This window comes from Hibiscus syriacus, unplaced genomic scaffold (assembly GCF_006381635.1).
Source record: "Hibiscus syriacus cultivar Baekdansim isolate YM2019G1 unplaced genomic scaffold, ASM638163v2 tig00000405_pilon, whole genome shotgun sequence".
Taxonomy (NCBI): Eukaryota; Viridiplantae; Streptophyta; class Magnoliopsida; order Malvales; family Malvaceae; genus Hibiscus; species Hibiscus syriacus.
Window position 1 is genome coordinate 514,850 of NW_024061786.1, and position 12,816 is coordinate 527,665.

General features: G+C 34.1%; 1 pseudogene; it reads right to left on the reverse strand.

The window, feature by feature from the left end:
* LOC120205285 lies at positions 1–6,666 on the reverse strand (annotated as a pseudogene).
* Between the last annotated feature and the right edge of the window lie 6,150 nt (positions 6,667–12,816).

A 12,816-nucleotide genomic window follows, 5' to 3' on the forward strand; every position in this document is an offset into this window, starting at 1 on the left:
TTATCCAGGCCCATCATCATCCTTCTTCTTAGGCTTCTCAGTAGGCTTCCCAATATAGAGATCGCTTCTCACTATGATGGTTTTGCTATGCTCATAGCAATAAGCATTCCCATATGGTTTTGGATTCTCGGTGTTGCTAGGTAGTGTTTCTTGCTACATATTACTCAAAGCATTTGCTAACTGCCCCACTTGATTTTCCAATACCCTCAGTGATGTTGATTGAACTTGGATCAAAGTGTCATTCCTTTAATTCGTTGCTTCATATCTTTGATTTGTTTTCTCAGTTCTTGAAATGAATTCTTTCAGTAGATATTCAAGAGATGTTGAGGTCAAAGCTTGATTTAAATATTATCCTTGATAATTTTGACATTGTTGTGTTTGGATTGCTTGTTGTTGTGATTGACGCTAGGGTATCATCTATTGACTGTAGTGTTGTAATGGTTGGCAATGCTACTGCTATTTTATTGAATTGCTATGTTGGGATTCACAACATTTTGACTCCTCCAAGATAAATTTGGATGGTTGCGGAAGTTGGCATTGTACTCATTCCTGTAGGTATTTACATTGTCTTGAAATTTCTCACAAAATAGATAGATTTATGTTTTTGGGGGTACTCCTCATAGCTATTATCATCTCCATAATAAACACATGAGAGAAGAGATATTGTCTTCACGTCTTACATACCTCCTGGCTTTTACAGCTTTTTAAACATATATGTCAATGATGTGATTTGGGAAGCCATGAAATTGAAAGCATCAGAATCCACTGCTGCAGTATTGCGTCTACCAAACATGTTTCTCGTGTTGGAGTATTGATAATCATTATTTGATATTATTTCCAAAATATCATATGCCCTCATTATATGTCTTGTCCAGCAACGCTCCGTTTGTTGAAGCATCAACCACCATATGAGTGTGCATGTTCAACAATGTTCAACCCATTGTAGAACATTTCCATTTGCGTCCAATGTGGAAATCCATGCATTAGACATTTTTTAAGCAAGTCCTTGAATCTTTCCATGCCTCATATAAATTCCCATCCTCTAGTTGCTTGGAGGATGTTAAATCATTGTGCAGCTTCACATTCATATTTAGTGGATTGAATCGCAACAAAACCTTTTGTGCTAGCTCGTTCCAGGATGCTATAGCACCATGAGGTAGCGAGTTCAACCAAGCTTTAGCTTTATCGTAGTGAATAAGGGAATAAATTCAACTTTAGTGTTCTTATTGGACTCTTTGCAGAACAAACAAGTCACACACCTCTATAAATGCTTGAAGATATGCTCAAGGATCTTCCGTGAATAAACCATCCTATTGCCCCATGGACTGCAAAATCTGGAACATTACTGGATTTAGCTCAAAGTTGGCAACATTAATTACTGGTCGCACAATGGCAAGATGTAAATCATTGAGTGTTAGCACCACGTGCCCTCAAATTGGCCTGTTATAGTCGTCAATATTGTAATAATGTTATTGGTTAAATCCATTGCCAGCCGATAATCCATTCTTTTCATTTGGCACTGGTGGCAAAGTGATATTACCATCACCCTGTTGGGCCATATTCGCTCTGCTCACCTACGATGTTCATGTAATGTATGTTCAATTTCGGGATCAAAAGGCTTTAGATTTGATTGTTGCTATTGGTTATGCACCAGCAACACTATGTTAGAAAAAAATAAATACCTACAAAAAGAAAATAAACAAAGTAAGTAAATAAATAATGAAACAACTCTAACGTAAAACAATTACTGTCCAGCAACAGTGCCAAAAACTTGATGCTATGATAATGCTACAATAAAGTGCAAGCATACATTATCTTATTCAAGTAATAAAGTGAAAGCTATAAAAGCTTCGGATGTCAAACCCACAAAGAGCAAAACAAATTACAATCGAGTTGTGTGAATGATTTCAAAGGATGTATGGTTGAATGATGGTATAAGAAATAGATAGAAAAGTATAGAAATCAAAATGGCAAGTGTCGAGTAGTGCAACAACATTCAAGATAGCAACAGATCAAAGATTTAACGGGTGCGGGTGTTATTTGGCAGTTCCCACTATGGCTATGCTTAAAACATTGCATTCATGTGTCTCACAATGATTAACACCATTCAATTAATAAGAATCAACATTCATTAATTCAATTTAATTAAATAGCTAATAATATTGGATAATTGACAACATATATTTCTATATACTAACTTTGCTTTTCACAAACACCAATATTGCACAAAAGATAGTATGAAAAATCCATAACTTTTATATATAAAAACTACATAAATCACATACAAAAAGATAAATTTATTTCTAAATCTTCTCATAAGCAAAACAACGCATAAAAACAAAGTTTAAACATAAAACATAACAAGAGACATTTAATCAAACACCTTATGTTCAAAGACCAAATAACATCCATAATAACAAAATTATTCAACTAAATAATCGTCACTTTTCTATCTCAATAAAAGGGACGAAAATAAAGTAGAAATTTTTTTAATCATTGCTGCTACAAAGTAGTGCTTTCTGACTGTGCTGCACTCCCTAACAAATTGTTTAGGTGGCCATGGAGATGGTAGGAGAGAAAAAAATAAAATGCGGTTAGGGTTTTCCAATATAAGAAAAGTGTGTAGAAAATAATATATTTATAGTCCATCAAAGTCAAACATTCCACCAATAGGAAAAAATCCTTTTTTCTAAAAAGTCCTTTTTAAATTTAAATTCAAACCTTTATCCAACAACTTTATCAACTACTAAATTTCTCCAATCGTCTTGTGACTCAATAGTTGTTGCAAAATCGTCTCAGCAATTCAGTCCAACATCAATGTACAGCAATGGCTATAGCATTAACAATGTCACATCATCAATATTTCAATTTGCAGCAAAAACATTAAAATTAGCCCAAGTATCATAAATTCACTCCCAATATGCAAATGATGTAAAATATGCTAAAATATATCTAAATATGATTCTAAAAGTACTAAAGTTCAAGTTTAACCTAAGTAAAAAGTCGCTAAATAATAACTTTTTTGGAGAGTTATCATTTATTTGTCTAAAGTCACACGGTTTGCTAGTTTCAACCCTAGCCTCATGACTCTCATGACCTCTTGAGGCATATGTTGAAGTAAACCTTCTAGGAAAACGCTAGCATGCAAATGGATTAATAATTTCTTGGAAAATTTTGTTAGAAATTAGTTGAGTTATTGGATTGGAGGCCTTTACCAACTCAAATTTGTTTGAAAAGATTTTCAACCGTCGAGAAAGTGAAATGTTACACAAATTAATAAGAATGTGAAGTTAATTGAGATAATAAATTTCAAAGCAAGTATGAAAAAAAACACATATAAATATGAAAGTTATGCTAAGGATTAACTGATTTTATGGTAAGAAAATTGATGATGTTATTGTAAGAAATTTGTTGCATATAATAGAAAGGTGAAACTTGTACAAGTTGCAAGAAGTTGAGAAATAAAAAGAAACATTATGATTATGAGGGTGATGAGTTTGATGAAGTAAAAGAGTAACCATGTGTCTCTTTCAGAGTAAGAGATCAAGTATATTTAATTTTAGTTTATCATATGTCCTAATTATTGTATTTAAATTTACGATCTCTAAAAAAGATGTCAATCAAATTAAAATATAATTGGCATCATCTAATAAAATTTTTAGTATTGATCTAATATAAATTAGGGCAAAGAACGTAAATGGTCCCCTGAATATATGATACTATTTTATTAAGTCACTCGACCATTAAAAGTTATAAAATGGTCCTTTAACTATGGAGTGTTATTTTTTGTTGAGTCCCTCAACTATTCAAAATTACAAAATAGTCACCCGACTATTCATTATGATCCAGACTCGTCCTTTTCCATTAAAAAATGGTGGTTTTTAAGTTAAATGTTAACATGATGACTGAGATATGATAGTTGTTTAAGATTTTGAGATCAAATTTTATCATATCACAGTCAACAAGTTAACGTTCAGCTCAGAATATCATCCATTTTTTAACAGAAAAGGATGAGTTTAGAACATAATGAATAGTCGGGTGACCATTTTGTAACTTTTAATAGTCGAGTGACTTAATAAAGCAATATCCTATCATCGGGGAGCATTTGCGTTATTTACCATATAAATTAAATATTAGATATAATTAATAACTAAGAACAACAACAAAAAGGAAAATTGTGATTGTTTAATTGGTATGATCTGTGTTATAAAAAATATGAGATTTAAAGTTTAAATTTCATGACATAATTATATTAAATATGAATTTAGCATAAAAAATTATTGAAGTATAATCTACAGTTAATAAAATAAATGTGATTTCGTAAATGATATGCTCTTTATAATAAGTGCTTTTGGAGATGGTAAAATAATTATAAGAATGTATAATTCTATATAATTACAAAAAATAATTTTGTAAACATATTTAATTAAAAAAATAAATTTATATTTTAATTTCTATGTCATTTTAATCCTTTCCATAATAACTAAGGGGGTGTTTGGTTCAAGGATTGTAGGATTCCCATGAGATGGGAATCCCACATTCCCATGTTTGGTTGGCCGGGAATCTCATTCCGGTAATGTTTTATTACCAATAGTATATTTTTTTTGAGTATATTACCGGGAATGTCATTACATCCATTCTCTTAAGTATTGTAACATTACCGGCGTTTTGGACTAAAATGCCCTTAAATTTTTATTTTTTTTCAAAAATACCATTCTTCTGTCATTGAATAATAAAAAATTCTACGAAGGTTAAATTACAAATTTATCCTTAAATTATTTTAGATTTACAAAAAAAATCTATAATTAAAATTTTATATGAAGTTCAGGGGTTAAAAAAATTTTACCCTTTCATTAAACCTTTTTTATATTTTTAATTTTGTAAAAAAAATTATATAAATATTATGAATTTAATTTTTTAAAGAAAATATATAAATATTTTACAATTTGTAATATTATACAAATATATAATAAGGATAATTTTGTCAAATATACATTCCAATAATCTTTTATTCCTTTAACCAAACACGGTAATCTTACATTCCTGTTAAACCAACCAAACACAAAATACAACATTCTCAGTAATCATATTCCCTGGTAATCTTTTATTCCCACTGGTAATCTTACATTCCGTGAACCAAACGCACCCTAAAAGTATATCTATGTTCCTAACTCTAATGGTAGCTTCATTATAGTGGACCCAAAATGTGAGTTCAGATTACATCAGATAATTTTCTATAATTATCTATTTATATAAAAATATATATTTGAATAATTTCTCTATCTATAAATTATATGAATGAGTTTTCTAATTATTTTTATACAGTATTAATTACCGTACAATCTTTTATAAATTAATTACCTCTGACATTCTTGATGTTCAATTCAGGACCTAAAAAATAACCACAATTAATATGAAAATGAAAATGATTTTGTGTCAAATGTTGGTGTTCGGTTGAGAGATGAACCAAATTATATCTCACTCTATCAGTTTGAGACAAAATGAGTAAAATAGATAATAATGAACATGGATTTACAGGAAGCCAACGGCAATTGCATCGATACGATGCCAAAAACGGAGTTCTAAGGACTCAAATTCCAGGTAGACTCATTTCCTACACTAAAACTTCAGCAGAAAACAGCGGCCGGGCGGTCAGCAGACGACATATACCAGTAACAAATACACCGAGAAAGAAAAACCCCACATGTCGCGGATGCTCCTCGGAATCCCCTGCCATATTAGCTTACGGCCGTTTGCACCAACTTCCAGACTATAACTGAACTTCTTTGCTTCATTATCATCCCCCATGAAACGTAAAAAGGCCATGTACACAGGTGCCATCCCAAGCTGGAAAGCCTCGAAATGCAGGCAGAACTGTCTTCCAAAACAATTGAAAACCTGCACAAAATGTCAAAGAAACCCTTTGTAAGCACAAGATTTGTAGTTTCAAGAAACCTGTATAAAATGAACTTACAGTAAGCATCCATGTGGCCTTTTCAACTTCATGTGGATTTGATTTGACATAACGATGGTTGAAGGTACATCCATCATGCATGTCAACGTTGTGATCATCCTTGAGATGAGCAACAAGGGTAGGTATGTCACCTGTGACGGAGCACTCAGAACCAGCATAAGGGCAGTTGTAGGGACGGAAGCGACAGTGTTGCTCATGCTTAAGCTTGCTGTAATAGGAGAAGATATCGTGGCAACCTAGGTTCTGGTATTTACAAAGGAGTTCCAACGATTGTGCAACTTTCTCCAAAGCTAAACACCTTATATTTCCAAGATCGTAGCGGCATGTTGGGCAACAGTTGTGCACTCAAATCTTGCAGTTGGAACACAGAGTGTGTCCATTTAGGCACTGAAATAGAAGATTGAATGCAAAGTATCAAAATTTTTAGTAATCTAGTCACTTTCACACCCAAAAAAAAAGTGTATGCATGCAGAACACACCTGGTGAATTGGTGGATACATCAGATTTGTACATACAGGACACTCGAGGAGCTCGTAAACACCGTTGTTTGAATGAATTCCATGTTTTCCAACAAAACTAACAGCATTTTTCATCGTTGTAGTATTACTCTCAGTTTTTGTTGGACTGTCATGATCTGCAACAGGGGAATGAGATTCAACAACTTCTTTGCAAGCACTTCCTCCGGGAGCCATTGCTACTCGTCAACTACTGCAATTATTGTATATTTATCTACTTTTGAGAGGCTTCGCTCTCTATTTCCCTAAAATAGAGGATAATAGTTAGATGTCGACGGGAAGAACAACATATTATAAACATACCACTCTGAAAGCATATTACTCAATCATATGCAGAACATCATTAAAACGAGAACTGTTTTGGTAACCAGATTCTTTTATCAATGGCTAAACTTCATGAAGAGTTCCTAACATCGTTCATTAATTTTGCAATAAAAACAAAAAAATTGCTGGTAGCATTTTCAAATGTACTCGACCCTTTTAACGAAAAATCTCGCTACAAATTACAATCTTATTACATTCTGCCAGGGCAACTCAATATCCATGGCGATGATTGTTTGTTAATGTTGCACTAGAACACCTCAATGTTCATGTAAGAAGCCTTCTTTCTATTCATTCTCTCTTGTTCTTAAAATTTCTAAAAGATGAAAAGAAAGTTTAAATTCTTCCAAAACATTGGACAGTGAAACTAATATATAAACAGATAGAACAGGAAAAGCAACATCCTAATACGGAATATCGTTTTCGATCTTTCCAGTTCAGAATTGCAACATGGGGAATTATGTTCTATGAAGATAAGATTAAATGTTTTCCATGTTGGAGACGTTCACACAGTAGGAAAAGAAGAAGAAGAAGAAGAAAGCAAATGCATAATAAAAGGGTTCATTCTTCCACCAGACAATTAATTCAGACACCACAGACAACAAGAACATACATGCATTGAAAATCGAATTCCTTTGATGAATGTCTTATAGCACAATTTGATAATTCCTTGTATGAATGCTATTATAACAGAAATTTGCTATCTTAAAGCAACCAAAAGGAAGGGCCACCAATCAAATAGAACCCAGATTTGCTAAAAACTACCTTATCACATGGCACGATCAACTAAGAAAGCAAGAAACATTCCCAGATTTTTAATGAAAATACTACTAGTTTCAATCAAATATAAAGATTGATAATGCAGCATAGAACATGAAAAGCAACCAAAATATGAGACAAGAATGGCATAAAGAACAAAACTTCCTCCAATTACAATCAAATCCACAATTTTGAATTTGATATTACACGTCAAGAAAAAACAAAATCTTCAAATTTTATATCTTGGAAAGAAACCATAGAATGAGACAGCGAAAAGTGAATGAAAACAACCCTTCCACGCCCAATGTCAAATCCCAACAAAGTTTTCCTCCCTTTTCGATGCAATGTCAAACTATGTTTGTCCAAAAACCAACTTTCCCACTCGGATTAATCAAAACATAAATCACCAATGGAACAAAAGAAAGAACACATAATTTTTCCAAGCTTCAAACATTACCAATCGAAAGAAAGGACAAACCCCAAAGAGGAGGAGAAAAAAGAAATACCCAGTTGAGATTTCCAAGCTAAGTGTCTTAATCATTAAAAAAGCCACAATAAAATCTGGGTTGCGCTCAAAACAACGAAATAAATAAAAATAAAAATAAACAGAGGAGAGAAAAGAAAACAAAAAAAGACAGAATGCCAAAGGAGCAGCGAAACTTACGGGTTTTAAACCAAATACATAGAAAAAATAGGAGAATTGTTTTCCATCAAATGGTGAGCATGTTTTTCTTTGCAAATGCAACCGCAACGCCAAACGCGTTTGCATACAGTATATTTTGAGATTTTGGCTTCTTCTTTATGGAGTTCTTCGGAAGTAGCAAGTGGACCGATGCCTTAGGCGCACGACGCAACATTTGAAAATTCGATTTGCTTCCTTTATATATATATATCTATCTTTAAGCTTAGGTCTTTCTTTTTCATTTTCACCGTTGACAACTATTTTAACGATCAAAAACGTGTAAATAATTCAAATTTCATCTTACATTTTACTCCTACATATTGTCATTGAAAGACCTTGTAAGGAAAGTTCCTCCTTTGGTCCTTAAAATTGTTTTTAAAAAAAAATGTAAATATATTTTGACCCTCTAAAAACAATCTTGGCTTTACCCCGACTCTAGTAGTTTTGGTTACATGATTTAAATGCCTTGGGTTCAGCATCTGAAGGTGTGGCTGTGCTTATAGATTTAAAACATTCATGAAAGTGTACAATTAAACCACATTCTTATCTAATTGTATTGTGGTAATATGGTTGCTCGGTGTAAAGCTAGGAATTCCAGATTTAGTATTTTTATTTCATGTCATTTCAATTTTTGAGATATTTTCACTTAGATTTATTTTTATTTTTACATTCATTTTCATTTCTGTCTTCATATTCATTACATTCATTTTCATTTCCATCTTCATATTTATTGCATCTCTTTTCTAGATAATTTTCATTTTTTAGGTAAAGAATGAGTTGCTTGAAAAATTTTAAAATACATTTTATGAGAGATGATTATGAATTTTCACAAGTCAAATTTCTTTTTGAAATGTATGTGTAGACACTCGTTTTTGTCCGGGTCTACAAAAAACATTTTATTATATTATTATTTATTTATTATTATTATTACTTATTATTAATTAATTATTATTATTATATTTGTGCAGGCCAACACAATTCAGCAGCCCAACAAATTAAATCCAGCAGCACTTAACCCATTCAACTCCAACCCCACATATCTCAATCGTTCCTATTCATGGGGAGTTGGTTGCGCCCTCACCTCACGTCTTTTGCTGAGGAGGGGGTCTTCTTTTTTGGAATATAAAATGGGGGAAGCACATACAGTTGAGTGGGGGGGGGAACAAAAGAAAAAAACTGGAAAGGGGAAGGTACTTGAGTAATGTGCTTTCTGCTCTCGCAGTGCCAATTCCTCCTGTCCTTGCAACATTTCAAACCTGTCCGGGAACTCATAGAGATCAGCTAAAAGATTTGTTAAAGTCTGATAATGTTGTTTCCACGCCTGAGATGCAGAAAGGTGAAATGACTCAAGAATCTAATCTGTCAAAGCTCAAACCTGAAGAACGTTGCTTCTCGAAACGGTGTTGGCAACAAAGGTGGCCATTGGAACCCACCAAGAGCGAGGACCTTTAAACCCAACACCGATTGTGGTGTGAATCCCATGACTATGAAGCCGTCCAGCGTTGGTGTGATCAGAGACGGCAGAGGAGACTGGATCGTTGGTTGCACCAGAAATATTGGCTGCAGCTCAATTTTACAAGCTAAATTCTTGCAGGTTCTTGATGGCCTCGAGGTTGCTTGGGAACGAGGCCTGTAGAAATTGATCGTGGAGGTGAATAGCGTCGAAACCGTTCGTTGCTTGGAGTCTTCCCCTCGCTCTCATGAAACAACAATTGTCAGACGAATCCGAAGACTTATAAATCGGTAATGGATTATCAAATTCAGATACATGCATGCCATTTATTTGTTTTGCATTTAGAATTTGTTCGTTCCATCACTCTTTAATTGCTTCAATAAATACATGGGCTCCACGTCTAGCCTTAGAGAAACAAGGTGAAGGAACAAACAACACGACTGATGAGATTGATTTTCTTTCATGTCACTTTCATACAGGCATCTAGTGATTGAAAATGGAAACCAATAACTTTCACAAAGTACTTAGTTTTTGGTTTTAAAAAAAATTTGATCATTACGCATTATAATAAATCATTAATCTTATTAACTAGGCTTCTTGTGAACTACGTTAGTGGCATTTGATTTCTTTTGGTACTGCCAAAACAGCTCGACCATAGTAAATATTGTATATGGGCAGTAGCATTTCAAATCTAGTTTTGGAGTTCAATCTATACCATTTTGCTTTAAATTTGGAGCTGATGGCTCAAGTTAGAGCAGAAAAATTACAATATGTACGCCAATATGAAGAGATGAAATGAAATCCTTTTTCCATTGACTACTTTTTCATATTGGACATGCTTGGAATTCTAACTCTTTGGTTTTTTTGTTTTTTACTTTATTTATTTGATTTTTTTTACATATAGGATAATTTCAATCAATCAAAGGTGGGTAATTTGAATCGAATGTTTTAAATTTTAATTTTAATTTTAATTTTCGCAATTAAAGATAACCGATAAATTAATTGGTACCGAAAGGGCGGTTCAAGGGTGCTAATCCTTCCTTGACCGTAACCGACTCCCGAACCCGACATGTTTCTGGTAAAATGCATATCAGGTAAGATGGTGTCTGACCCACCTAAATTCGTTTTAAAGTGGTCGGTGGCGACTCCTAACCACATTTAATCCAAGTCGAAGCCCAATTCCGAGGCCCAACCGAAAGACGGTTCCGACAGCTTGGCGACTCTGCTGGGGACAGGTAAGTGAGTCAGGCCAGAATTAATTTTCGGTTGTCTTTTTGTGCGAAAATTGTAAATTTTAATTTATTTATTCGATTCCATTTATTTACCTTTGATTATCTTTCAAGTAAATAGTTGTACTGACATTTTTTTCAATGATTTCAAATCTTTAAAAGTTTCCATCTCTGGCTCTATACCCGAGCTCCGAACCCTTTTAAGTGGGGGCGAAAGCGACGCCTTCGTGTGAATTTATTCACCGTATGGGCCTAGCAAGTAACCTTCGGGATTCATATACCTTATGCCTTCGTGTGAATTTATTCTCCGTATGGGCATAAGAGAATGTTTCCTCTCGAGTTTAACTTAGTCCACATAAGCTTGTAATGGGCTTAGGACTAAGGGTCTGGTAAGCCCAAGGGGGCACCAGCAAGGGTAACTCGGGTACCTCTTTAGAACCTAAACCGGGAGAGTGCAGGGAATTAGAGCCCACCCCAAAACCTCATTCCAAACCCTAGGCTCCTTTTATTTCCTATTTTACTTTCTGTTCAAAGCATGTGAATTAGAAAAATATGCGGTTAGGATTTGTTTGAAATTAACATGCGGGATAGAGATCATGTCCGGGTAGGAATAATAAGCATGTGGTGTAGATATCATGTGGGGTAGGATCATTTTTATCATTTTTTTATTATCATCATTATCTCACTTACTTTTTTTTTCCTCCTTTCATTTTTATTCTTTGGCATTTTTTTATCATTCGCATCATTAAAACGAGGTGTTGATCCACTAAAAATGTGTTTGTTAAACGTAAATAATTTGCATTAACGGACAAAGGGGTTATAATACAAAGAGATAAAAAACTCAGAAGTCCAACCGTGGTCAAAGAATACTCAAAGGCAAAGTTGTAGGTGCAAGACGAGTAAAAGGTCACTGACCCGGTCGCTACTTTCGAAAACTACAAGAACAAGATGGTGAAACCCTAGCTGAGTTGGATGCCATTGCTGACGAATTCAAGAAGCAAGCTTCGGATAGTTTCTCTCGATGGAGGGCTCCAATGGCACTTTCGTTAAAAACAAGCTCGGCAGAGAGTGAAAGTCGGAGATGCAGTCCTTCGAGACCTTTTTTGGGGCAAGCAGCTCGTTATTTGCACATTTTAGCCAAAGGAGCCGAAACGGTTTGACAGGGTATTCAACCGGTGACAGACGAAGGCAGAAGACTAGTCAACCTATCAGAAGCTGTTCGGGGTCTATGCCTTCAAGATATTTTTGTCTCTTAAGACGTAACACTTTTGTCCCAATAAGGATTATTTATAATAACAGGTACATTTTTTTGGATCAATGCCTCGAACATTTCATGCATCATGCATTCCGACATATTGTGCATTTTTTTATTTTTCTTTACATTCGCATTATTTTTTCCCTTTTTTTATTACATTCACATGTCTCATAAAAAATGAGAACATTTCGATCTTATGACATATAAGGAGTTTTACCAACAGTTGTTTGACGCACACGTGGTGTCACCATATCCAGAAAAATCCATGAAGCCCCGTACCCCAAGTAGTATGATGAGAACACTCATTGCGAAAATCATAGCGGAGTCCCAGGGCGTACTATCGAGAATTACTCCACAATCAAGAGAATCATACAGAAAATACGTAACAAGAATCGAATCGACTTCAACAACTTGGGGGCATCCAAGTGAGGAAGATCATTTTATCATTTGAGGCATTCTGTTTGAATATGTTTTTTCATTATTTCTCAAGTTTTTGTAAGGACTTTTAAATAAATTTATGTTGCTTTAATGATGGCGAGCAATGAATCACATTTGTAAACTTGCAATTCTTTGAATATCATCTGAATTAAGAAACTCTGTAAATGGTTCAAAGTTACAGATCTTTGAC